The 26,078-nt window shown below is 46.2% G+C and overlaps 1 pseudogene across 1 annotated transcript; it reads left to right on the plus strand.

Moving 5' to 3' along the window:
• Window positions 1-70: 70 nt before the first annotated feature.
• On the plus strand, window positions 71-21,278 carry LOC144369196 (small ribosomal subunit protein uS5m-like; annotated as a pseudogene). Its single transcript, XR_013428679.1, has 12 exons — window positions 71-219; window positions 4,296-4,376; window positions 8,455-8,592; window positions 9,205-9,330; window positions 11,390-11,623; window positions 13,193-13,227; window positions 15,020-15,110; window positions 17,372-17,418; window positions 17,665-17,722; window positions 18,001-18,065; window positions 19,758-19,894; window positions 20,898-21,278. The product of XR_013428679.1 is annotated as a small ribosomal subunit protein uS5m-like (transcript).
• The last annotated feature ends 4,800 nt before the right edge of the window (window positions 21,279-26,078 follow it).

A 26,078-nucleotide genomic window follows, 5' to 3' on the forward strand; every position in this document is an offset into this window, starting at 1 on the left:
TGGCCCAACCGGATAATCCTTCCAACGCGATATGGGCTACGGCGTGGTCCTCGGGTCTCGCACCTCCAGCCCAGGGCTGGGGCCCGCCGTTTGACGAGGAGCCTCGTGGCAGGCGAACGACCGGCTGCCCCGGAGGGAGGAGGCGGGGCTCGCGCTTCAGCATGGCGGCGGCGGTGCGCGCTGAGGGCCGCTTTCCTGCGGTGTGCGGTGTGTCGACCGGTGAGCGCGGGGAGGGGGCGCGGGAGCCGGGGGTCGCCAGGGCTTGAGGGAGTCCGGGCGGAGGGAAGTGAGCAGCGTCCCGCGGCTCTCCCTTCCAGCCCGGGACCGCTGGGTGACCTTGCGCGCGTTCCCTGCCTCTCTGGCGTCGGGGCGCTTGGCTGTAAAGTGACGTGAAGTGTAGTCGGTTCTTCACGGTTCGTTTTGGTGAAGAGGAGGGAACTGGCGAGCCTTGCTTTCCCGGCGGGCAGGCGCGACCCCCCGGGTCACATGGTGATGCCCACCGGGTTCGGGGCTGAGAGGCGCCCGCGGGGCTCTGAAGGTGATGGTGGTTGTCCAGGTGGAGTCGGAGAGCACTGGCCTCCGTCAGCTGAATTCCAGCTGGCCGGTGGCCTCCGTGCAGAGACGGATGACTCGGACGTCAGCCCTCAGTGTCGCCTTTCCTGTCCCCCGGGGCCCTGGTGGGTTGTGTGCACCCTAGGAAGGCGCCCTGCTGCTGTGTTGCCTAAGGTTGGCTCCAGGGCCGCTGCGTGGCCGCCGCCTGCCTTCTCTGCCCTATTTTGTTGTTAAGTCCACAGTTCAGCATTTCCAATTGTGGAACTCAAAGCCCCCTAAAACTCTCAAAGTCCTTTTTTTTTTTTTTTTGGTAACTCATTTTGTAGCAAAAAATTTCACCAGCAATCTTGGCAGAAAATCTGACCTTAATATTCTTTTCTTTTGTCTTTATGATTGTCTCTTCCCTTTTATTTTTCTTTCCCCATCTCCTAGTATTTCAAGGCTGTCTTCCTTCATGAGTCTAAACTGTGTGCCAGCCACTGTCTTCCTCTGTTCATGCGTTTTCCCTCACTGCCTTCCCAGTCCCTTTATGGAGTAGATTCTGTTATTATACTCTTTATACAGGTGGTGGAGGGAGCCACATAGATTGAGCAAGGGACATAGGTTTTTGCACCCAAAATTCCTGACACCAAAGTGTGTTTCCCCGTCCCCCCCTTTTTTGTCTTCTTGTGTATAACTATTTTTTTTTGGTTTTTTTTTTTCAGCTTTCTTGAACTATAATTCACATACCATACAGTTCATCTATTTGAAGTGCACAATATTTGCACAAACCTGTGCATTTATCATTATAATCTAATTAGAACATTTTTATCACTCCAAGAAGGAAGCTTTTTAGCTGTAGCCACCACTGATCTATTTTCCACTCTTCTTAGCTCTCCTGTTCTAGACATTTCATGTAAGTAGAACCACATACATGGCTGGCTTATTCAGTGCAAGGTCATCAAGATTCATCCACATTGTAACATGTATCATCCTGAATTTCTTAGGGCTGAATTGTAACGTGTCCATCACCACACTTTATCTGCTCATCAGTTGAGGGACACTTGGGTTGTTTTCCATCTTTTGGCTATTATGCCTAATGTTGCTGTAAACATCAGCATGCCATGTTTTTACATTGTGTGTCTATTTTCTTTTCTCTTGAGTATGTGCCTGGGAATGGAGTTGCTGGATAAAATGGTAATTCCACACTTGAGGGATGGCCAGAATGTTTTCAAAGTACCTGAGGGTACAGTGAGGGTTTTGATTTTTCTTTAGCAACATTTCTTATTATCTGTTCTTTTGATTATAGCCATCCTAGTGAGTATGAAATGGAATTAATTTGAAATTTTGATTTGCATTTCCCTGATGGATAATGAATGTATTTTCATGTGCTTATTAGCCATTTTTACATGTTTTTTTGAGAAATGTCTGTTCAAGTGTTTTGGCTCTTTTAAAATTGGGTTTTCATTTTATTATTGAATTGTAAGGAGTTCTAAAGATGTCTAATCAGATGTATGATTTGCAGAATTTTATTCCATATGTTGTTTTTTAACTTTCTTAATAGTTTGTGGGTTTTTTGTTTTTTTGTTTTTTTTATTTTGTACTGAGGGTTGAACCCAGGGGTGCCTAATCACTGAGACACATTTTCAACCCTTGTTTATATATATATTTTTAGAGACAGGGTCTCACTGAGTTGCTTAGGGGTTTTCTAAGGCTGGCTTTGAACTCAACAATCCTCCTGCCTCAGCCCCTAGAGCTGCTGGGAATATAGGCATGCACCACGAAGCCTGGCTTGATAGTGTTTTTTTGAGGCATACAAGGTTTTTGTTTATTTGTTTTTGTAGTGCTAGAGACTGAACCCAGGCATGCTGGTTCTTCTACCGCTGAGCTGAGCTTTATCCCCATCCCCGAAACACAGGTTTTAAATTTTGGTGAAGTCTGGTTTATGGGTTTTTTCTTTTTTTTTCTTTTTATCACTTGTACTTTTGGAGTTATGTTTAAGAAACATTGCTAGACCCGAGGTCATGATAATTTACCTCTGTTTTTCTTCTAGGAGTTTTATAGTTGTAGCTCTTACCTTCAGGTCTTTAGTCCATTTTGAATTAAGTTGTACATAAGGTGTGAGGTAGGGCTCCAACTTCATTCTTCTTCTTTTTTTTTTTTTTTTAAAGAGAGAGAGAGAGAGAGAGAATTTTTCATATTTATTTTTTAGTTCTCGGCAGACACAACATCTTTGTTGGTATGTGGTGCTGAGGATCGAACCCGGGCCGCTCGCATGCCAGGCGAGCGCGCTAATGCCTGAGCCACATCCCCAGCCCCAAATAATTAAGTTGTATTTTTTTAAATATCTTTTTTATTGTTGTTGTTTATTTTTTTTTTTTATGTGGTGATGGGGATTGAACTCAGGACCTCATGTGTGCTAGGCAGGCACTTTACCACTGAGCTATCTCCCCAGCCCCCCAACTTCATTCTTCTATGGGTTGACCCCCTGTTATTCCAACACCATTTATTGAACACATTCCTTTTCCCCTATTGAATGGTCATGGTCCCTCTGCCAAAAACCAGTTGCCCACAAATGCTGTCTAAGTGTGTTCTGGAGAACCACACTGTATGAAGGGTTGCACAGGGAGGTACAGTCAGCCTGGTGCTGTGGGGGCTCCAGAGGGTGGAGGTTTCACAAGAGCTGCTGAGCATCCAGGATCTGGTGGATCCAGGATCTCATATACAAAAGTGTATGAGAGCGAATTCAAGACTAACTGTGTGTTTGGATGGCTATGGGGAGGGTGGGGCAGGGGCAGCAGGAGGCTGGTGTGGAAGCCTGGGGCCATGTGGCAGTCCTGCAGGCTGTGCCCAGAATTTGTAACTTGGCAGCAGGAAGCCAGGGAAGGACATGTCAGGGCTGTTAATTGATGAAGCCTCTTACTGTAGAAAGGTGGTAAATACAAGGGGAGAGGTGGGAGACCCATTAAAAAACCTTGAACCTGTGTCTGAGTGATGCTAAGGCCTGAACAAAGAAGTGGCAACAGGACCACAGCAGAGGTGTGGCCCACGGCAGAGGGATTTTTAAGGTGACTGCCAAGCATGAAGCCTGGTTGATGGGAGGGTGAAGAGAAGGTGCAGCATGATGGCAGCTACCTGGCCAGTGGTCACTAAGCCTGGAAATCACTCATCCACTTCTCTTAGTTCTTTAATTCTGTGGATGGTATTATTCTGTGAATGTTACTGTTTTATTTATTTTTGGGGTACTGGGCATTGCACCCTATTGTGCTTTACAGAGCCACATCCTCAACCCTTTATATCTCCAGACCTGAATTTGCACTTCCCCTGCCTTAGCCTCCTCGGTATCTGTGGTTGCGGGTTTGTGCCACAGTAGGTGGCTCACCTTATTATTTTAAATGTCCCTCTTCATGTAGGAATGTATCTTTAAAATTTATTTATTCTTGTTGGAGGCCTGTGGACATAGCTAAGTGGTAAAGCACTTGCCCAGCATATGTGAGGCTCTGGGTTCTATTGCCCACACCATAAAACAACTCCACTTTTTGCTGAGTGCAGAGGCCTTCATCTGTAATCCCAGCAACTTGGGAGCCTGAGACAGGAGAATTGCAAGTTGGAAACCAGTCTGGGCAACTTAGGGAGACCCTTTCTCAAAAAACGAAGAGGGGATGTGGCTCAGTGGTGAAGCACGTGCCTGCAGGCTCCGGGCCCTGGGTTCAACCCCAGCACTGGAACCAAAAAATATTTATTTACTTATTTTTAATTGACAGGTCATTTCTGGTGCTGGCAGCTTTCCCTGAACACCTTTCCAACATCTTCTGTTTTGGCGCTGAAGACCACTCTCAGCAATGGTGAGATTCATTTGGGAAGTATCTGTTCTCATAAGATTTAATAAGAGTTTCTGTAGATTTGAAAATGTGAATGGACAAGGCATGTCCTTGATGATGGTATTGTACCGTCTTGAGTATTTTTCAAATTTTTTATGAGTGCAATTGTTGTAGTTCAAGGCTTTAAAAAATAATGGTTGCCATTTTTGAGTAGGTATTGTGCACTAGGCTTGAAACATATCACCTTGTTCAGCCCTCACACTGGCTTTCATGAGCTTATTCGCATTTTAGAGATGATAAGGTGAATCTCTGAGAAGCCAAGTGACTTGTTCAAGATCATGCAGCCAGGCCAGGCACAGTAGTGCACACTTGTAATCCCAGTGACTTCGGAGGCTGAGGCAGGAGGTTGCAAGTTCAAGGCCAGCTCTGTCTTAAAATAAAAATAAAAAGGACTAGGGATGGGGCTCAGTGGTTAAATACCCTTGAATTCAATGCCCAGTACCTTCCCCCAAAAAAGAATGAAAGAAATCACACAGCCAGTGAAGCAGGGCTGGTCCCAGAGCTTTCTGGCTGTTGTGATGCCCCCTCCTGTGGACACAGACTTCCTTGACATAGTGCAGGGCCTCTGTTCAGCTGCCTTCTGGGAAGTCCAGGCCAACCTTGCTGTGCAAGGAAGCCTGGCCCTTTCACCTTGAGCTTCTGGGACTCCTGAGTGCTGGGCTTCCCTGTGGGTCTCCTGCCTTTTCCTCTTGTAGACCCACCTGTGAGATGCCTTGGAGATCCTGGGAGAAGTCCAGCTGACAGGGCTTTCTCCCTAATGGCAGATTTCCTACGACCTGTCACACCCACTGTGAATCAACCAGTTTGATTTGTTGCTTGGTTGATTCACTCACTGATTTATAAACAGTTTATTTACCCCTTAACATGTGCCAGGCACTGCCCTGACCTGAGCCGGTGTAGGGCCTGATAGGGATAGCTGTCCTCACTGCAGGTTGCTGTGCTATTCATTAAAATATTAACTTTCAGGCTGGGGGTGCGGCTCAGAGGTTGAGCCTTGCCTAGGGTGCCCAAGGCCCGAAATTGAATCCCCAGCTCCACACCGGAAGTAAAAAAAAAAAAAAAAAAAATTGAGTTTCCAAAAGGTCGTAAAAGGCTCAGAGCTTTCATTCCTAGTCCTTTTCTGCTCCTTCCCATCATCTAGGAACACTAATTCTTTCACCTTCCTCTGGTTATATTTCTAAATACACTCAGTCTTCTTTAAACAACATTGTTATGCTAATTGGAGATGTAACAGTCTATCCTTACCCTTACTTTCTTCCACTATAGGTAGAAGCCGAGTTTGGACTGAATCTCTGGGCATTGTTTTTGTTATTAAATTATGTGCACATTCAGAGTGGAGCTAGGTAGTATTCTACTGTTACATTTTTTCCTGAAATTCATAATTGCCTGACTTTTAAGAAGTTGATTGCTTTCCTTATCACTCTATTTTTCTAAATGCTGCAACAAATTAGTCAGAAACATAGTAATAAATTTTCTAAAATCTCTCACCAACCAGTTTTCCTAGAAGAGACCCAAGTGAGAAGGAAGGAGTTCTTGGTGTAGAACGTGATGTGTGCTGAGGTAGAACCCTGGGGGCCTCTCCGTCCCCACCTGAGGGGTTGTGGCCTATCCCACTTTAGGCTGCAGGGTTGTTGCTTCCTGAGTCTGGGGTCTCATGACCTAAACTTAATAAGAACTCAAAGGATCAGAACAGAGTTGATAAGTGAGGTGGATTGTGATCTGTAAGTGAGCTTCAGAACGTGACTCAGCCTGAACTACTGAACTTTCTTCTTTAAAAAATCATAACACGGGGCTGGGGATGTGGCTCAAGCAGTAGCACACTCCCCTGGCATGGGTGCGGCCCGGGTTCAATCCTCAGCACCACATACAAACAAAGATGTTGTGTCTGCCGAAAACTAAAATGTAAATAAAATATTAAAAAAAAAATCGTGACACAATGTAAGCAAAACCATTTATACAAGTGTGCATGAAAATTGACTGTTGTTTTGGTGGTACTGAGGATTGAACTGAGGGGCACCCTATCACTAAGCTACATAACCAGCCCTTTTGATATATTTTTTCTTTGTTTATTTTTTTGATGGTGCTGGGGATTGAATCCAGGGCCTTGTGCATGCAAGGCAAGCACTCTACCAACTGAGGTATATCCCAGACCTATGTTTTATTTTGAAACAGGTTCTTGCTAAGTTGCTAAGGCTGGCTTCGAACTTGCAATCCTTTGCCTCAGTCTCCTGAGTCACTGGGATTACAGCCATGTGCCATGCATCCAGAAAAAGTGACTATTTCTAATGTGTACAAAGCCCTGGGTTCAATCCCCAGTTCTTCCCTGCCTCCCATTAAAACAAACAAACAAAAAACAAGTGGCTATTTCTAAATTCTAAAGTTGATTTCTTTTTATTTTTGACAGTTGGTTTCTTTTAGGCTGGGTACATTATTAGCTATGAGTGATATTTCAGTCTTTCCAAAAAATCTGTTAATAATTTTTACACTTCTTGAACTACATTAAAGATTATAATGCTGAACAGAGCAAGATGAAATGTTTTAATATTAGATATGTGTTGAAGATGAAGGTGTTTACAAGAAAGGCTGTGTATAGCAGAATGAGATTTGTAATGATAAAGTTCTGGTTTGTTAAACAATGAAGACCCAGGGCTGGGGTTGTAGCTCAGTAGCAGAGTGCTTGCCTAGCATGTGAGGCACTAGGTTTGATCCTCAGCACCACATATAAATAAATAAAGATCCATCAACAACTTCAAAAAAAATGAAGACCCAATGTTTTCTGGCTACATTTTATTTGGTAGTTCATCAGGTGGGCTACAGGTCTAGAGGACATCTGTGTGCTAGGTGCGATCTCCCTCCCCACAGGTGAGCAAATCATCTGGAATCGAAATTAGTGTTGAAATCTCATCCAGTCATCCAGTTCCTTGTGGCATTGGCAAATGTATCTCATAGGCCTACATTTGAAACAAAATGGTCGTATTAAGTGCTGTCCAGTAATCAAAGATTATCCCTTTGTGTTTGGGTCTCTGTATTCAGTGGAAGTATTTCGATGGCTTCCTACCACCCTTAGATGTCACTCTCCCTGTCCTTACCCGCTTTCTTTCTCTGGTCCTGTGAGTCATGGTTGATGCTGCTGATGAATCTGCAGTTACTGTCCTCTGCATGGCTTCACTCAGACTTGAAAACAGCTGTTGTCAGGTTTTTGTTTTGTGTTTATCAAGCCAATACCCTAAAGGCCACTTTCCCTCCAGGGCTGTTTGAATCCTGTCACTTCTCTAGTGAAGCACAGAGCTCAAGAATCTGTGCATGCACTGATCTTGCCAGCACTGTCCCACTCCTTCATCACCACCTGTTCCTGTCACCTCTGCCTTCTTCCTCACGTGAAACCGCCATCCCTGGGACTGGTCAGATGGCTTCCTCTCAGACATGGCTGTTCTAAAACCTTTTCTCAAGTAATAGATGCATGTGGTTAAAAAAAAAAAAATCCCTCAAAATACAAAAATGCGGGTCTTTCACATCCAACCTTAAGTGCCCCTGTTTTCTTCCACAGAGGCAGCCGCTCCTCAGTCTCTTGCCTGATCTTCTGGAGCTGTCTACAGCATGCCTTCCCTGCTTCCCTGTGTTTTGAACATAAAGGGCAGGGTACCCTCTACACATTGAGTCTTGTTCTTCTGAAGAGTTTCACTTGAAGGTCTTTCCTCATCTGTCCACTGCCCAGCTGCATACAGCAGAGGGCGCCATTTGCCCAGAGCAGCCCAGGAGCTTGGGCTGGATAATGCAGGACAGAAACCCTGGCTGTACAGAGCTTTCTTGAGACTGGGACATCCACTGTGGAAATGAACCATGACCTCTCTAGGAAGGGCATTTAGGTGGCTTTCATTCCTAAAAGTTTGGTTTTATTTTTTAAATAACAATTGTCCTCAAAATATGATTCTTAAAAGATTAGAATTTTTAGAGACTTATTTTCATCAAGTCACAGTTATTTGGTGCTGGCAGCTCCACAGCCAGGGAGCATCTAACTTGGTTTTGTTTCATCTCTCTGTAGGCCCTTTGTCACTGCAGGGAACCAGAGACAGCCGACACTTCACCAGCTTGAGTCATGCGCTACAGACACAGTGCTGTATCTCTCCTCCCACCAGCCGGTCAGGCCAGCAGTACAGACCCTACAGCTTCTTCACTAAATGTAGGTAGACTGGCACACACTTCCACTTCCTGCAACAGGAAAGTAGGGGTGCTTTCCTATCTTAATTTTTCTTCTGTCATAAACGAATTAACATTTTAGTGATTATTCAACTAAAAATGCAACTAGAATTATCTCATGTGCTACAGCTGTATTTGGAGAGCACTAGTTTATCTGAGCCCCTCATTTGGGGCACCCAAGGCCTAGAAGTATTGAATTGTGCCCCAGATACCCTGCTGATTTAGAGTCACACCAAGAAGGCCCTTACTGTTTTTAGCTGGGCCTTTGCTAGGACATATCATTTGGAGAAGTTCAAGAGACGTCACTACTGAGACCTGAGTTGTGATTGGCAGACATCAGGGAAGCAAGTCTACTTACTGGTCAGGGACTTACTGGGATTTAATGTTAGCCATCTTTTGTGGAAACAAAGTGGAATTGTCTCCTCTTGTGTTTTCCAAATGTAATCATGTTTTATGTTCACTGTATGATTTTATTTTATTTTCATTCCCTCAGTGACATGGATGAAGCTGGGCTTTCTGGCCTTTCTTATTCTTAGGAGAGTGTAGATCTTTGCTTTACAACTACAGAGTTTTTCAAAACCCCGTTTCCTTACAGTGACAGCAGATGAGCTCTGGAAAGGTGCTTTAGCAGAGACTGGTGCTGGGGCAAGAAAAGGAAGAGGCAAAAGAAGCAAAAAAAAGAGAAGGAAGGATCTGAACAGGGGTCAGGTCATTGGTGAAGGTAAACGTGTTTGGTTGTTTTGACAGTTTTCAGATTTGGTCCTGAACTTGGGGTGGGAAACTGATGATCTTGGGAAGGGGAGAAATAGCAAGCAAGCTGGGTCTGAGGGAGGCCTGGGGGGGCCCAACGGCAAACTTTGTTCTAAAAAGAGTCTATGTGCTTTTAAAGTGTTTTCCCCCGATTTTATGGATATTTGGCAAACTGGAAACATTCTCATTAAGTGCATAAGAATCCATGGTTTAGAGTCCAACCAGGGGGCTTACCAGCTGCCCCAGAGTGTCACGTACTCCATGGGGCACAGCTGTGATAGGTCCTGTGCTGCACACAGCCCAGTGCAGGCAGGTGGAGCTCGCAGAGAGCTGGCAGGCTTCCCCTGCCCAGAGAAGACAGTGACCAAGAGCAGATCTGTAGTCACAGGGCCTGTTGCCGCTACTCAACTGGGCTGCTGTCACACAGAAACTGCCCTGCACAGCACATGGTTGGACAGGCCCAGCTGTGTTCCGGTAAAACTTTATTTACAAATCAGCTGGTGGGCCGCACTTGGCCTTGGTCCTTCACGTGGTGATGTGATTGTTTATACTTGTGCTTTTGAAAGCAAAAATAGGATAGGTGAACTTGAATTGGCTTATTTTTACTGTTGTGCAGACTCATCGCTTTTGATACTAACAACCTTTCAGAAATAAAGGAAGCACCTTGTGCTGCACTTCTAAGATTGCACATCTGCTTGGGTGCTTTTATTACTTGTATCTTGTTTTAGTTTTTAAGCATTTGTTATTTATTTTTAATAATGTTAATAATAATAATAATTATTATTATTATTATTATTTTTGAGACAGGTCTTGCCATCTGGTCTTGCCAGGCTGGTCTTGAACTTGCAGGTTAAAACCTCCCTCCTGTCTCAGCCTCCCACCTAGCTGGGACTGCTCACATGCACCACTGTGTCTGGCTATAATTTATGTTTTCAAATTATAAAAATCGTATGCATACCTTCTCAGTAAAAACGCGGAGTGTAGAGAAAACTAAAAGCCCCTGATGTCCTTCCTGCCATCCACATTCCCATTGTCTCCCCTGAGGGGCCACTGGTCTCATATTGGTATTTCCTTCAGTTGTTTTTGTGTGTGCTGGTGCGCGCTTTTGTATCAATTCCCTAAAAGAAATAGATATCGTCTTTAAAAAGAAAAGAAAAGAAAAAGATAATTATACTATATGGTACATGCAATTGTGTAATCTGCTTTTTTTTTTTTTTTTTTTAACCCAATAAGAGGTCTCAGGGCTGGACATGGTGGCAAACCCCTTAACCCCAGCGACTGGAGAAGCTGAGGCAGGAGGATGACAAGTTTCAAGGCCTGCCTCAAGAATTAGTGAGACCCTGTCTCAAAATAAATAAAAAGGGTTGGGGATGTGGCTCAGTGGTAGAACGCCACTGGGTTCAATTTCCAGAACCAAAAGTAATAATAATAACATGTCTTAGAAATCATTCCACATCAGAACCTGGAGAGCAACGTTTTTTTGTTTTTTTTTGTTTTTTTTTTGTTTTTTTAAGAGAGAGAGAGAGAGAGAGAGAGAGAGAGAAATTAATATTTTATTTTTTAGTTTTTGGTGGACACAACATCTTTATTTGTATGTGGTGCTGAGGATTAAACCCCGCGCCGCGCGCATGCCAGGCAAGCGCACTACTGCTTGAGAGCCACATCCCCAGCCCGAGAGCAACGGCTTTTGATTTTGTGCAGGATATGGCACCTGCTGGCTGTGCGTTCAGCCGTTCCTCTGTTGCCGACTCTGTTGCCGACCTGCATTACAGGTCGTGTTTCAGCAGACATCTTAGCGCTCACAGGCCTCACGAGTGTTTCTCTTGGTAAAAGTGAAAATGCGGTCACATGCCTGTAGGGTAGATGTGCATAAAACTGTGACAGTGCCAGGTCACCTGCCAAGTGATCGCATCAGCTCCAACTCCACAATACTGTGCTGGTGTCTGTGCACGCGTTCCCTGGCATCTTAGCAACATGAAGAGTGAGCACCTTTTAGAAGTTGTCACTTACCTATAATCTTTACCCTTCAGGACGCTCCGGCTTCTTGTGGCCGGGTCTGAATGCCCCTCTCATGAGAAATGGAGCCGTGCAGACCATTGCCCAGAGGAGCAAGGAGGAGCAGGAGCAGGTGGCGGCTGACATGCTCCAGCAGAGGGAAGAGTGGGACTGGAAGCAGAGGATGAAAGTGAAGCGGGAGCGAGGCTGGAGCGGGAACACATGGGGTGGCCTCAGTGTCGGTCCCCCGGACCCTGGTCCCAATGGAGGTAGTGGAGGCCTGGTTTGCTTGCCTTTGGTAGAGGACGTATCGTCCTACAGTGTTTCTGAAAATAATTTTATTGTTTACTTGTCTGTTTAGATTACCCTTTCTGAAAAAAGAATTTGACCTCTTTGACTAACTTTCCACATTGTTATCCCGGTTGCATTTGTGGGACACTAGAGGCCTGTAACCAGGAAGTGTTCCTCCAACAGGATGGAAAGCCCTGGGTCCCAGTGCCTTAGCAGGTGCCTTAGACATGGTGGTGTGCATTATAGATTTGTAGGGCACAGCGTTTCCCAAACACGTGGCCTCAGGCTTGGAGTGCTGTTTAACAGCAGAGTTGAGAGACCCCAGAGAGCTGTCACTAAGCCTTCGTAAAAGCAAACATGAAACAAAAACTGACGACACTTAGGCTGAATTAGAAAACAAAGCCTCCCCCTCCCCACAAAGGCAGATTCACCTGAAAATCTTGCTCTTGCCAGTGAGTGGGAGAGGAGAAAGCAAACAGGAGTTTGGCTCAAAGTAGAGGAACGGTTGGGCTGGAGAGGATGGGGCGAGCGTGCAGGAGGGTGGAGGTCTGGGAGGGAGAGGACCTGCCCACGAGCCAAGTCCCCAGTAACCAGATCCAGAGTTTAGACAGACAGGCTGCTGTTAGCCAGCAGGGGCAGGGTGCAGGTTTGGGTGAGCCTGTGCAATGGGGGTGGAAAGGCGGGGAGGTCACCTGGTATCTGGTAGCTTTGGTGAGGAGTCATCAAGCCAGATAGTGGCATTGGTGAACATGGCCACCAGAATATTTCTTGATGAGAAGGTGGCACTTGGCACTGGCTTCACTATCACCCAGTGGGTGGGACCCTGGCAGTGTCCAGGAAAGAAGATTGACTCTGGAGCTGACCGCTTTCAAAGCCGACTGCTGGGTACAGAAGCTTTTATTCTGCTCTCCTATTTTATTTTGTAATTGAGATTTTGTGTAATAAGTAAAAGCAAGAGAATAGGGGAGTGTTGGAAACAGCTGTGGTGGTGAGCGGAGGCTGAATTAAGAGAACTGAAAGCTGAGGAGCCGGGAGTTCCCGAGCGGGTCAGACCCGCAGTTGAGAGTGGTGAGCGTAGGCCAGGCTCTGATCTCTCCCGGCAGCAGCAGCAGGCCACTTGTGACCAGACAGCTGCGTGGGTTCTGGCCTGGAGAGGGCGGTAGAGACAAAAGTGTAGGGATTGAGGACGTTGGCGAGATCTATGAGGAGTGAGGGACTTTGGTGAGAGAGGCTGTGAAGAGCCCAGGAGACCAGATGGGAAAGCAGCGAGGAAGGCTCTGGAGGTGTCGGCGCTCCAGGAACCTGTGCCTCGGGAGCCGGCAGCAGGGAGCTGGAGAGGGGGAGGCTGCGGTCAGAGAGTCGTGGCTGAGCTCGTGAAGTCAGGCCAGGCAGTCCCCGTGGATGATGGGAACTGGGGCGCAGCCTGGAGAGCGGCACCAGAGAGCTCAGGTTCTTCCCATTAGAAGTCTGAGGGCACCTGGGAAAGGCTGCCCCACGTGAGCAGCGTGGATGCTCTTATCTGTGTGCTTTTTCTTCTCTCCTTGTAGAGACCTATGAGGACTTTGATACCAGGATACTCGAGGTAGGCCTGCCGAGCTCAACTCCCAGGGTCCTCTGGAGAGGTTGCCGGGGTCGCGTGGGCAGGAGGAGCTGAGCAGAGCTGTGGTGACAGTGATCTCTCGGACACAGACTCAAGTTCAGGGAGGAATTAACACAATTTGAAGTTCAGTTCCTTCATGTTGGTGGTCCCCACTGCTGCCTTGGTTTGTGGGGACTATGAAATTGAGGTTTGTGAGGGGCAAATTCAGGAGCACAATTTGGAGATTATGTTAAGTTCCTTCTTCCTGGAGCTAGAGTGTGCTATGTGGTGGCCTCTTGTGGAGCTGTACACCAGTTGTATCTAGGACACAATCAGAGAACAGGTTGGGAGGAGCAGGGGCAGGGGCAGAAAGCCTCAGGTTATGGCCAGTGTGCAGTTTGACTAGGGCAGTGGTCTCTGGGCTGCTCACAGATCCTGTATCAGGTGTGCTTGAACCACCCTTCCAGGGTGGTTCTCTGATGGCCAGTGTTCCTTGGAGCTGGCACTGTGCATTTAATCAGTGTTTCATAATGTGGAACAGAGCCGGGCTCGGTGGTGCACAGCTGAAATCCCAGTAGTTTGGGAGGCTAAGGAGGGAGGATGGTGAGTTCCACAGCCTCAGCAAAAGCAAGGCCCTAAGCAACTCAGTGAGACCCTGTCTCTAAATAAAATACGAAAAAGGGATGGGGATGTGGCTCAGTGGTCAAGTGCCCTGAGTTCAATTCCCAGTACCTCCCCAAATTGTGGAATAAGTTATATATCAAATTTGTGACAAAGCCTCTCTGAATATGTATATTATTTCTTCAATATCAGTTATATTATGGAATTTTTAAAATATGTTTACAAGTGTTTTATGTTGGTATCCCATTGTGTGTTATTCCCCCCACCCCAATTCTAGAGATTGAACCCAGGGCTTTGTGCATTGCTAGGCAAACACTCTGCCACCAAACCACATCCCCAGCCCTTTTAACTTTTTATTTTGAGAAGGGTCTCGCTAAGTTGCCCAGGCTGGCCTTGACTTTGCCTTCTTCCTGCTTCAGTCTCCTGAGTCACATGGATTACAGGCGTGTGCCCCTACACACACCCCAGTTCATAGCTTTTGAAAGTTAATCCCACTGAAAGAGTCTTTCATATGTAGGTTGTTTCCTATAAGATCATTCAAAAGTGTGGCCTCAGCCTCCCTTTTCCTTAAACTTCTTCCTAGGAAGGAAAGGGGACAACTGTCATTTAAGCAGTTTAGTTAATAGTTTCATAATTCCTGGCCTTTAAAATAGGCTGAAAAAATGGGAGATTTTCCTGAAGTTTATAATGAATAGGTGTTTCCAAATTCTGTATTCTTGTTTAAGCCTGATCCTTAACATAGCAGTCCAGTCCTGCGAAGTTTTTTCCTTACGTTGCATTTCATCATTTCTAAGATATTTTAGTACCTTTGATACTGGAATTTGTCTTATAATCAGTGTTAAACTATTTCAAAGTTTAATCCATAGTGTTTTCTTTCCTGTGTACATTTATTAAGATGGGGTACATTGAGTTGTGTAGTTGTAAATTCCTTTAAAGATTATCTTAGTTAACTCTCCTAATAACCCAATGAAATAGGAAGAGAAAGTCTTATTTCCATTGTGTTCCCGAAATGCTTCAGAGGGAGGGTTTGTTTGGGAAGTTTGCTTTTGTGCCTACAGACTGGAGGAGGTGCTGGGTCCTGCACCAAGCCTTGTGTGGCTGAGCCAGCAGGTCCTCGTCCTCTACCTCAGAGTTTTCTTCAGCTGTCCTATTGATGAAGCATTTTGTCTTTTAGGTCAGAAATGTTTTCAATATGACAGCCAAAGAGGGAAGGAAGAGATCAGTCCGTGTCCTGGTGGCTGTGGGGAATGGGCAGGGAGCTGCAGGTGAGTGGGGTGACGCTGGACACAAAGAGGCCTGGCTGCCCGGCTGGAAGCCAGGGCCCTGCTGCCAGTCTCACTTTTTCTACTAATAGAGCCGCCTAGAGGTCTGGGCTCACAAACCTGGTGGTAAACCACGAAGCTTCTCAGAGAAAGAAAGAAAAGCTCTTAAGGCCTACATCTGAGGACTGGGTATTTTAAAGGGCTTAAGACACTATTGTATGGTGCATAATAGTGAAACCTTAGAACAAGTTCAATCGGGCCTGGTTACAGGATAGCTGTCCAATATAATATTCTTTTTTTTAATATTTATTTTTAGTTATAGGTGGACACAAGATCTTTATTTTTTATGTGGTGCTAAGGATCAAACCCAGTGCCTCACGCATGCCAGGCGAGTGCTCTCCCTCTGAGCCACAACCACAGGCCTCCAAAGTAATATTCTATAGCCATTAAAGAATTGTGAAAAATTACTTACACAATAAGTAATTTTGGCTAAAAATTTGTCATGTAATCATGATTTTTTTTTTAAAGTCATTTCTATGCAAGGAAAAAAACTAGAAGACTGTACACTGACTGATAAGTGTTCACTTGGGTTAGCAGGTTTGTCAGTCATTTAAATTTTCTTCTTTAGACTTTTAAAGTTTCCCTACTGAACATCTTGTTTTTGAAATGTGTTCACATAGAACTGAAAAACTGTTTGTTGCTTCCTTTTGAAAATTTCAAAGCAAAAGCAAAATACATGATAGTGCGTTGCTGTAAGAGACCATGGTTAGCAGTTACTGTTGTCTCTTTTCAAAAATATCTTTTCTGAAATTTTGTGTCCCTTTACCTTTTTATCAAAAGCTTAGCAGAGATCTTATTATAGCCATGAATTTGCACCTTGCTCTTCTTGCTTGGTTTTGCCCTGAGAGGTCTTCTGTTAGCATAAGCAGATTTCTGGTATTGGTTTCATAGTGTTCCAGTGTGTGCATAGACATGATTTTTGACCCAATCCCTATTGTTTCCAAATTTGTATCATTTATTACAAACAACAACAATAACATTGACCTTTTTGTACATGGAGCTTGTTGAACTTTTGGAAATATAGAAATAGGAGAAATGTCTTGAAATTGCTGCCGCACTGGGTGTAAATGTCAAGTATTGCCAGATCTCCTCCTCAAAGGTTGCATCAGTTTATGTCCCTCTGTACCACCCATCCTTGCCCTGAGTAGTATCAGACTTTACTGATTGTCAGTATGATCCCTGAAACGTCTCTCCCAGTTTACACCTGTACTTTCTAAGTTAGGAGAGTGCCGACGCCATTTTGCGTGTTCATTGGCCGTTGCGCTTTCCCTTTGGACATCTGTCAGTCCAGGTGCTTTGCCTATTGTTTTAATTGGGTGGTTTTCTTGTCTTTATTGATTGGGATTAGCTTCTTGTAAGTTAAGGACATGAGCCTTTTTTGTCTTATCATCTTTTGACTTAGTTTTGGATTTTTTTCCACATCGAAGCTTTAAAATCCACAGAAGTTTTAAACCTTAACATAGCAAATTTATCAGTCCTAGGTCACTTCTGGTTTGTGTTTTGCTTAGAAAGTCTCCTTTTGAAGATTATAAGTAAGTCCACTCATATTTCCCTCTAGGACTTCCATGGTTTACTTTGTTCTGTTTAAACTAGGAACTGGAATTCAAGCCCTTTTCATCCCAGGCCTCAGATGTCTTGCCTATTTTATTTTCCTGTGTGTAATTTTAAAACAAAGTACTTTTTTCAAATTAAATAATAAATGGTGGCAGCAAATAATGGAAGCATTTCTGCAACTTGTGATAGACCTCATTTCTTAGGGTAAAGCATTTACAAATTGGAAACTATTAGGTTTATTTTTCTGGTTAATTAAAATTGAAATTCTACTGAAATCATAGTTTTACTCTATAACAATGTATTTTTCCCCTATCCCTTCTTGTCATTTTAATCTCTTTGCACAAGTGCCCCAAAACATTTGCCTTTTATAAATATAGAGCATACTTAATTTTAAAAATTGAGTATATTTCATTTTATTAGAGATTTATAAAAGGTAATGTTATGTATCTCAATGTCAAGTCTGTCGAATGCCTCAGAACAGATGAGCACATCTCTGGCTTTCTTCATGGCTGGTTGTGCAGAGCAGGTGTTCTGTGGGCAGTTGAAAGAAGGGCGTGAAATGCTGTAGAGCCCAAACTGGGAGCTGGGGAGAGGCACAGGCTGGGTCAGAGTAGCTTTCCTTTTCATAAGTTTTGCTTTTTCTTTTGAAGGTTTTGCCATTGGGAAGGCCACTGAGCGGGTGGATGCTTTCAGGAAAGTACGTGCATGTTTTTCTTTGTTAACATTTAGTAGAAGATGAAAAGCTCTGTGTTCACATGGGGGCACTGCAGGCACACAGTCGCTTATCACAAAGGAATCGTCAGTGTATGTGTGATAATGATATTGTGGCTAAGTCCTTATGTTTTAAGGTGCATAGGTGGAATTTTTTATAATAAAATACTTTATAAAATAGTTTTGAAACCCAGCGAGAGATTTAGGAGAATTTGTTCCTTCCTTTCTTCAGGCAAAGAACAAAGCCATCCACTATTTGCATTACATAGAGCGGTATGAAGACCATACAAGTGAGTGTGGGTCTTTTCTTGTAAGATTTGCAGAATGCCACTGTGTCCTGGTGTGTCTGTGACATGCCCAATGGGTGTCTTTGTGTTGCTCTGACTGCATTCTTACAAATGTGCAAAATGAGGAAACAGCCTGGCCTCGGGGGGTGGCAGGAGAATGAGTGGGGTCAGCGTCTGTGTGTCCTGTGGGCTGGCTGCTTAGGGCAGCACCCAGTGCTCTGTGGCTTTTGCAGACATTAAAGCCACATGCCTGACCCTCCTGTGTCTGCTTTACCCCCCAGTATTCCATGACATCTCGTTGAGATATAAGAGGACACACACATCAAGATGAAGAAATAGCCCAGAGGTAACTGGAAAGCTCTGACTCTCTGTTGAACATAAAGCAGAGAAAGCACCACAGTCCCACCCTCCCCCCTGGGGTTGTTCGCCTCTCCTTGAACTCATCCTGAGAGTGACAGATGGAAGTCCTGAATTAGGCTGAGGAAGGCCAGGCTCCTGGGGAAGAAGCCAAGGTCGGGCTGCACAGGCCCAGGCCTGTTCCTGGAGTGGCTGAGGCATTCAGAGCAGGTGGTGGTGGTCCGGTTGGATGAGTGGGCACGTGGTTCCTCCTGGAGCCTTCACCCAGCTGGACGGTGTTTTTTCCTGCCAGTCACGTGCTGTTCCTCTACAAGTGTCGTGGTGTTAGGCTTGTTATTTGGTGCTGGGGATTAAAGCAGAGCCCCACACCTGTGAAGCACGCGCTGTCACGGAGCTCCCCCAGCCCCTCACCATTGAGTACTGTTGAACTTCTATGATCTCTATTCATTGAGGCACTGGGTGAGCAGAAATGGCCTTTCTTGTCTTGTGGACAGGCCACAGGCAGTGTTGGTTATGGGGACAGTCACACCCAGTGCACTCTTGGTGCAGAATTCTTAAACATTTGGATTTGCATTTTGCTTGCAGTTCTGTAGTAAGAACCTGTTTCATTTGACTGTAGTTTTTTAAATCTCAGGAGTTCAGGTCAGGAGCTGGGCGCAGTGGTGCACACCTGTAATCCCAGTGACACTCAGAAGGCTGAGATAGGAGGATTGCAAGTTCCAGGCCAGCCTCAGCAACTTAGTGAGGCCCTAAGCAACTGAGCTACTGCCTTGTGCCTTCCTCAGTGCTGTCAAGAGGAGGAGGAGGGCCACCTTCATCAGGGTGGCCAGAGGTGGCCTCTGAGCAGGGGCAGTGTGAGTGAGATCCTGAAGGAAGAGGAGCAGAGGGGCAGGTCTGGGAGAACGTTCCAGGCTGGTGCGTGCCCCAGGTACAGTGTGCCCTCCTGCACAGGCCATGTGAGGACAGTGCAGTAAGTGGGGTCAGGCACGGGGTGTGTGTGTGTGTGTGTGATAATGATATTGTGGGGGGAAGATCCTGCAGATGTCTTTGTTTAATTCAGAGAGCAATGGCCAGTGAGAGGTTGTGCCCCGGAGCCTTGATTTGCTGAGGATCAAACCCAGTGCCTCACACATGCCGGGCAAGCGCTCTGCTCTATAGCCCCAGCCCTGGCTTGTGTTTTTGATGCTCTTCTGGAGGAGGGATTGCCGGTGGCCAAGAGCAGGGCACGTGGCTAGAGGGGAGGAGACCACCCCAGCACTGAAGGCCATCAGGGAGGTGAGAAAGCACTCCAGGAGCCACCAATTCAGGAGACGCTGCCACTTAGGCCAGAAGGTGTTCCCAGGAGAGGGAAGTGGTGTCGCTGCCAGGGCAGCTGAGTGGTCTAGGAGGGTGAGGACAGGCGTCTCCCTTGATGGTAACCAGGCATGGACACGGGAGCTGGCCTGGGCAGAGGGCCAAGAGTTTTCAGGCACTAAAGTTTTAATGTAAGTAACATCGTGGTTTCCCCCCCACTACGTTTAAGGTAGATATTCTGTTTAATTTTTGTACATACCATTGAATAAATGTCGTCCTAGAAGTCACACTAGCTGGGGGTGGTGAAGCCAAAATGTCATTCCCTAAACCCAGAGCCACACGAAAGACAGTATGCTGGCAGGTGCTCAGTCCATTTCCTGTCTCCTAGGATACGGCCTGCGCTGCCACAGGGCCATCATTACCATCTGCCGGCTCATTGGCATCAAGGACATGTATGCCGAGGTCTCTGGGTCCGTCAACATGCTCAACCTCACCCGGGGCCTCTTCCATGGGCTCTCCCGCCAGGTAACCTTCCCTGGGGTTTGAGCAGGTCTGGCTATGCTGCAGACCAAGGTGCTGAGGGTCTCCTAGGGGCTCCCACGGCCACCTGCTGCAGTGACCCCAGGGCTCTGCTGCCCAACCAGAGCTAATCTTGTTTCTCAACATCACCTCACCGAGTCGTTTTGAACCAAATCTCAGGTCCCATTTTATTTCATTCGTAAATATTTCACTGTATTTCTAAAGGATCCGAATCAGAAACCTGAGAAGTGGTTTCTGATTCTGATCCTTTAGAGGATCTAAAGGATCCGTTTACTTCTATGGTAGAACGCTTGCTAGGAACACTTAAGGCCCAGGGTTGATCCCCAGCACTGGGGAAAAAAAAATGTCATGGTACCCTTACCATTCCTAAATATCATGACTCAGTATTATCAAGTATCGAATCTGTTCATTCAAATCTATCCATTCGTCTGATTTAAAAACTTTTTTTTTTACACAGTTTTTGATTCAATCCCATTGATTTGATTCAATCCAGTTGAGAAGATGTCAGCACTTCTAAAGTTTCTCCTGTGTCTTTTAAGTCTCTCTTGGTCTGTCCCTCTCTCTTCCCCCCTTGCTGCTGTTATGTTGAAGAAGTCAGGTGTTTTGTCCCATAGTGTTTCCAAGGTTGAGCACCCGTGGGGTCCTTGATGTCCTTTCCCCCCTGGACCTCCTGTGATTTGGTTGTTAGATCTCAGGGCTCCACCAGGTTCAGGCTTGGTGCTTGGCCCGGCAGGCACGTGCTTAGGGAGTTTGGAAGGCGAGGCCTGGCGTACCCCAGTTTGGGGTGGGAAGGTGGGCTGAGGCATCCCCCTGTGACAGCCACTGTGGTTTAACCACCCAGAATCAGCTGGCACTGCTCTTTCCCCCAAGCTCTCTGGTGGGTTCTGCACTCCCACCCCCACCCCACCCCTGTGGTGGTGCCTCTCACTCCTATAGCCACAGGGACCCTCGGAGACCTAACTGCTGTTCTCACTTTGGTCTTGCCCAGGAAACCCACCAACAGCTGGCCGACAAGAAAGGTCTCCATGTGGTGGAATTCCGGGAGGAATGTGGCCCCCTGCCCATCCTGGTCGCCTCCCCCCGGGGGGCCTTGAGGAAGGATCCTGAGCCAGAAGAGGAGGTTCCCGACATCAGGCTGGACTGGGAAGAGGTGAAGGCTGCACAGGGAATGAAGCGCTCTATTTGGTCAGGTCTCAAGAGGGCCTCCACCTGACCTTCCTGCCACCTGGCTCCCCTACTGCAACACCGTGCCTGCTGCCCTAGGCGCCTGGGACTCCCCCGTCACATCTTGCTGTGTCACCTCTTTTTTCTTTTTTGAGGTAATTTCAACCTTCTTTATTTACAAATAAATAATTATAGTTTTGATTTATTGATCACGTGATCTGTGCCAGGCAGTGTGACAGGGACATTATGTACTGACCTCAGTTCAAGACTACTTTAAATACTCCATGAAACCAGCAAAAGCAAATGGAGCAGGGAGACAGGAAAAGACCCACCCAGGGGTAATGTGCACAGGGACATGAAGGGCTGTGGTGGCTGTGCCCGACGCCCGCTCGGGCTGACCCATCCCTGGGAGGTGACCTCCTGCCCTGTCCCTCACAGCTGCACCCACCTCCAGCAGGGCCCAGGCTGCCCTGGTGGCAGGAAGTGCCTCATTGTTCCAACTTGAACATCAAGTGCCAGCAGCAGGAACCTCTTGTCACACGCTTGACACCTCTTGTGTGGTGTCTGGAGAAATGTCTCTTCACCTCTTTTTGCCCATTTGAAAAATTGAGTTATTTGTGTTTTTATCATTGAGTTGTAAAGATGCTTTAGTATTGTGGACACAGGCCCCTGTAAGGGGTGTGACCCACCATGTTCCTCCTCCGTGGGCAGATCATCATTTCCTGTTTCTTTGAATACTTTCTCTGCCCCCATCCTCCCCCAATCCTCTGCCTACCCAGGTAGGCCCTTGTCACAGTCCCCCAGTTTATTGCCTTTAAGACAATAGAGTAGTTAAAGCACAATTGATGCCAACATTTTTTTTACACATGTAGATGTGCAATGTATGATAACAACACAGAGACCAGGCAGGAGTCCTGGAAATATGCTGTCACCTGGTTCTCTCAAGGGGTCATTTGAAGGTGGACTGGTTAAGGTAAAGATGTGCACTTAAACCCTATTGTAAAGGAGTCACTAGTGTGACACAGAGCTGTAGCTATTAAGCCAGCAAAGAGAATGAGGTGCAATCTTAAAAATAACTCATTGTGCTGGTGCAGTGGCACACACCTGTAATCCTAGCTGCTCAGGAGGCTGTGCAGGAGTTTCCCAAGTTCAAGTGCAGCCTCAGCAACTTAGCAGGACCCTGTCTCAGAAAGGGCTGGGCAAACATACAATGCTCTTGATTTGTTGATTATACATATCCTTTGATTAAAGTCCAAACATAACGAGTCTTTAGAGACATTTTGTATCAGAAAAAAATAAACTTTTCTTTTGCAAGTTGCTAGATAATGTAGAAATTTGGTACAAAAAAACCAAAATGCAAAAAAAATGTGTATGTATTTATAGTGAATAGGATTGCCTGAGGCGCGTAATACTTGTTTATTTAATGTGTGCCCTTGCAGACAATTTTACATGTTTGTATGACAGGACATACATGTATGTGTGAGTGTGTGTGTGTGTGTGTGTGTGAGAGAGAGAGAGAGAGAGTGTGTGTGAGAGTGTGTGTGTGTGTGTGAGTGAGAGAGAGAGAGAGAGAGGGAGAGAGAGAGAGAGAGAGAGAGAGAGAGAGAGTATGTGTGTGTCTTTTATATACAAAAGAGGCTGAAATATCTATCCAGGCAGAATATGTGATCAGACCCAAGCCTGTGCAGGGAGTTGGGTGACCATTAACTTATGCTGATCTGATGGGTCACAAGTCCCAATGTGTATCACCCACACTTCAGTCAGCAACAGCAGCCAATCTCCCAACTGTAGCAGCATTAGTTAGTTTCCCTGTACACTCTGTGTTCCTGACATCACAGTGCTGTAAGTTGGTGGCCCTCGTTAAGCAAAGTCATATTTGCAAAATAGCATTATTTGTTTTTAAAGCTTTTAAAGACATGGTTTTCTTGGGGGGAAAAAAAAAGGCTTGGGACCCAGCTCAGTGGTGGATTGCTTGCATCGATGTGGGAAGCTATGGGTTCCATCCCCCGCACCACAGAACAAACTCAAAAAACCCTCAATCCAAGAGAAGGCAGAAAAAGAGGAGAAGGGGAACAAGGAACAGGCGGCCCCAAAGAGAAGCCTGGGAAGTTCAAACCAGCCGTTCCTAGACCGCACTAAGTGCAAGCCCTCTGAACACCTGTGCACATCCTGTCAGCGCACTGTGCTGTGTTCTGTTGAGCTTAACTTTGTCCTCCTGGTGTTCCCCTTCAGGGTCTGTCCACTTCTGGCAGCAGGCTGGTCCCGTCTCCACCTCTCCTCGCAGTTCTCAAGTATTTTAATGTTCTGCCGTACAGTGCGTGCTCCCTGAGTATGGTACATCTTGGAGAACTGTCCCATCATCATTCATGTGGTGTCCCTCTATACGATTGGCAGTTTTCCTTGCACGTAGTTAATATAGTCTGAGCTTCATACAGTGACTACTGCTTTCCTTCACTAGAGTTGGCCCCGTGTTTCCCTCTTCAACACTTCACTCTTAATCTACAGTGGTCCCCTCGTACCCACGGTTCAGCTCGCCAAGGTTTCAGGTACTTGTGGTCAACTGCAGTCCCAAACTGTTAAGTGGAAAATTCCAGAAATAAAAAAATTTCCTAAGTTTTAAATTATATTTCATTGTGTGTAATGCTATGAAGTCTCGCACTGTCCCCCTGAGGTATGAATCGTCCCTTTGTCCAGTGTGTCAACACTGTATACGCTCCCTGCCTGTTACTCACTCTTGGTAGCCATCTTGGTTATCAGATGGACTGTTGCAGTATCAGTGCTGACACTCACATACCCCTGATTTTACTTAAAACTTAAGGGGAGCGATGGTGGGAAGTTTATTGAATTATGTTAAAATTATTCTATTTTACTATTAGTTACCATTGTCAATCTCCTCCTGTGCCTAATTTATAACAGTCATAAGAATGTAGATATAGGGGGAAACAGTGTATATAGGGCTCAGTGCCATCTGCAGCTCAGGCATCCACTGGGAGTCTCGGGATGTATCCCTGGGTGGGGGTACTACTGTATATTTTAAGTGGACTTCTAGACACCAAAGGGTTGGAACCTGTTTTTTGAACCCCTCTGATAATCTCTGATAATTGGTACGTTTAGGCCCCTGACGTATAATGTGATTATTGATCCAGTTGAAATAGCATCTGCTGTGCTTGGTACCGTTCTGTGTAATTGCCCTGGTTCTTTGTGCCTGTTTTTGTCTGTCTCTTCTTTTCCTGCCTTTTGATTCCATCTACTCACATTTCTCAGCACACCTGTTATACTTCTTTTTAAAAACCTTTTTTAGTGGTTGTAGTGTATACTGATAACTAACCCAGGTCCACTTTCGGATGACACTGCCGGGTCAAGACTGGTGTCAGTACCTCACAGCAACAAAGCATTCCTGGTGCTTCTGCCACCCCGCGTCACACTGTCATCTCACATGTACATATACAGTTCTCATCGAGGACATTTGTTAATTTTGTTCTGAACAAACTTATCCAAGAAAACTTAAGTTGTTATTCTTTTCTATGTAAGTCTCTTTCTGGCCGGGATCATGGTCCTTTTCTTTTAAAGGACTTCTTTTATCATTTCTTGCCAGGCAGCTTCCTGGTGACACAGTCCCTCCGTGGTGTGTCTGAGAGTCTCTATTTCTCTTCACTCTGAGGCTGAGTTTTCAGGACATGGCTGTAGGTTGGGGGGCTTTCACCTCAACACTTCTAAGTGTTTTGCTCCACGCTCTTCCTTGAATACTTTCTGAGCAGTTGGATATATTGTGTCTCTGTTCCCAGAGGCAGGGCTTCTTCCACTGGCCCCTTTAGGGTGTGTGTGTTTGATGGTGGTTCTGTTTTGGTGTTGGCTTGGCTTTCTCTTGGTGCTGCATTTTGGATTCCTGGAGGCTGAGGCTGGGTGGAGTTGTTTTGTTGTTCCTTCTGCTTGAAGTTCTCTGAGCCACTTTGATTTGGTACTAATTAGGGAAGTTCTCCTCTTCCGTGGATTCCCATCTTGTCTACATGACACCTCTTATCTTCCCACAGTTCTTAGATGTTGGTTCTTTCTCTCCCTGTCTCCCTCCCCCTCAGCCTCTCGCCCTCTCCCTCTCCCTCTCCTCCTTTCCCTCTCCATCTCCCCCTCTCCCCCTCTACCTCTCCCTTCTCCTCCCCCACTCCTCTGCTTGTCTCCCTTTCTCTCTCCCTGTCTCCCTCTCCCTTGTTGCCCCCTCCTTCTCTCTCTCTCTTTCCCTCTCCCTCTCCATCTCCCTCTCCCTGTCTCCCTCATCTCCCTCATCTCCCTCTCCCTCTCCCTCTTCTCCCTCTCCCTCTCCCTATCTTGCTTTGCTTTCGTGTTTTGGAAGCTGAGACATTCTTTGCTCAGTGGAGTCCAGTATGTTAATGAGCTCATCAAAGCTCTTCCTCATTTGTGTCCCACCATTTTGTGTCTCCATCTCTTTCTGCCTTGTCCCCTCTGCTGGTGCCTGTTCTCTGTCTTTCCATGAGAGCCCTTGGCAGGTTAGTCGTGGTTGTTTGAGGGGTTCCTGGTCTGAGGGTCCCAGCATCCCTCCTGGTGGGAGTCTAGTGTCCGTGCTTGCTCCTCTCTCAGGCCTTTGCCTTTTAGTCTGCCTTGTAACTCTAGCACTGGGGAAGGGAGCTCGTGGAAATAGGCCTTGAGGAGTGTCCAGGAGTGGGAGGCAAGCTTTCTGTGGCCCCTCCAGCGGGTCCCTGTCTCCTGAGCCTGCATCCTGGGCTGGGAATGTCCCTAGTGCTTCTCCCTGTTGCCCTCTTAGGTGGAACAGCAGGACTCAGGGTGCTGGAGCTGGTTGCCTGCCTTCCCCCAGGTGACACAGGCTCTGGTGATTCCCAGTTGTTTAGACTCTGATAAAGCAGTTTCTCTAGAGGGCAGCCTTGTTAGGAACAGAATGCTCTGGCATATGTCAGAAAGGTCCAGAAACATGAGGAACCTGGAGACAGTCTCAGTGGGAACACTGAACTCCTGCAGCTGAAACCCACAAAGG

Source organism: Ictidomys tridecemlineatus, chromosome 12 (genome assembly GCF_052094955.1).
Source record: "Ictidomys tridecemlineatus isolate mIctTri1 chromosome 12, mIctTri1.hap1, whole genome shotgun sequence".
Taxonomy (NCBI): Eukaryota; Metazoa; Chordata; class Mammalia; order Rodentia; family Sciuridae; genus Ictidomys; species Ictidomys tridecemlineatus.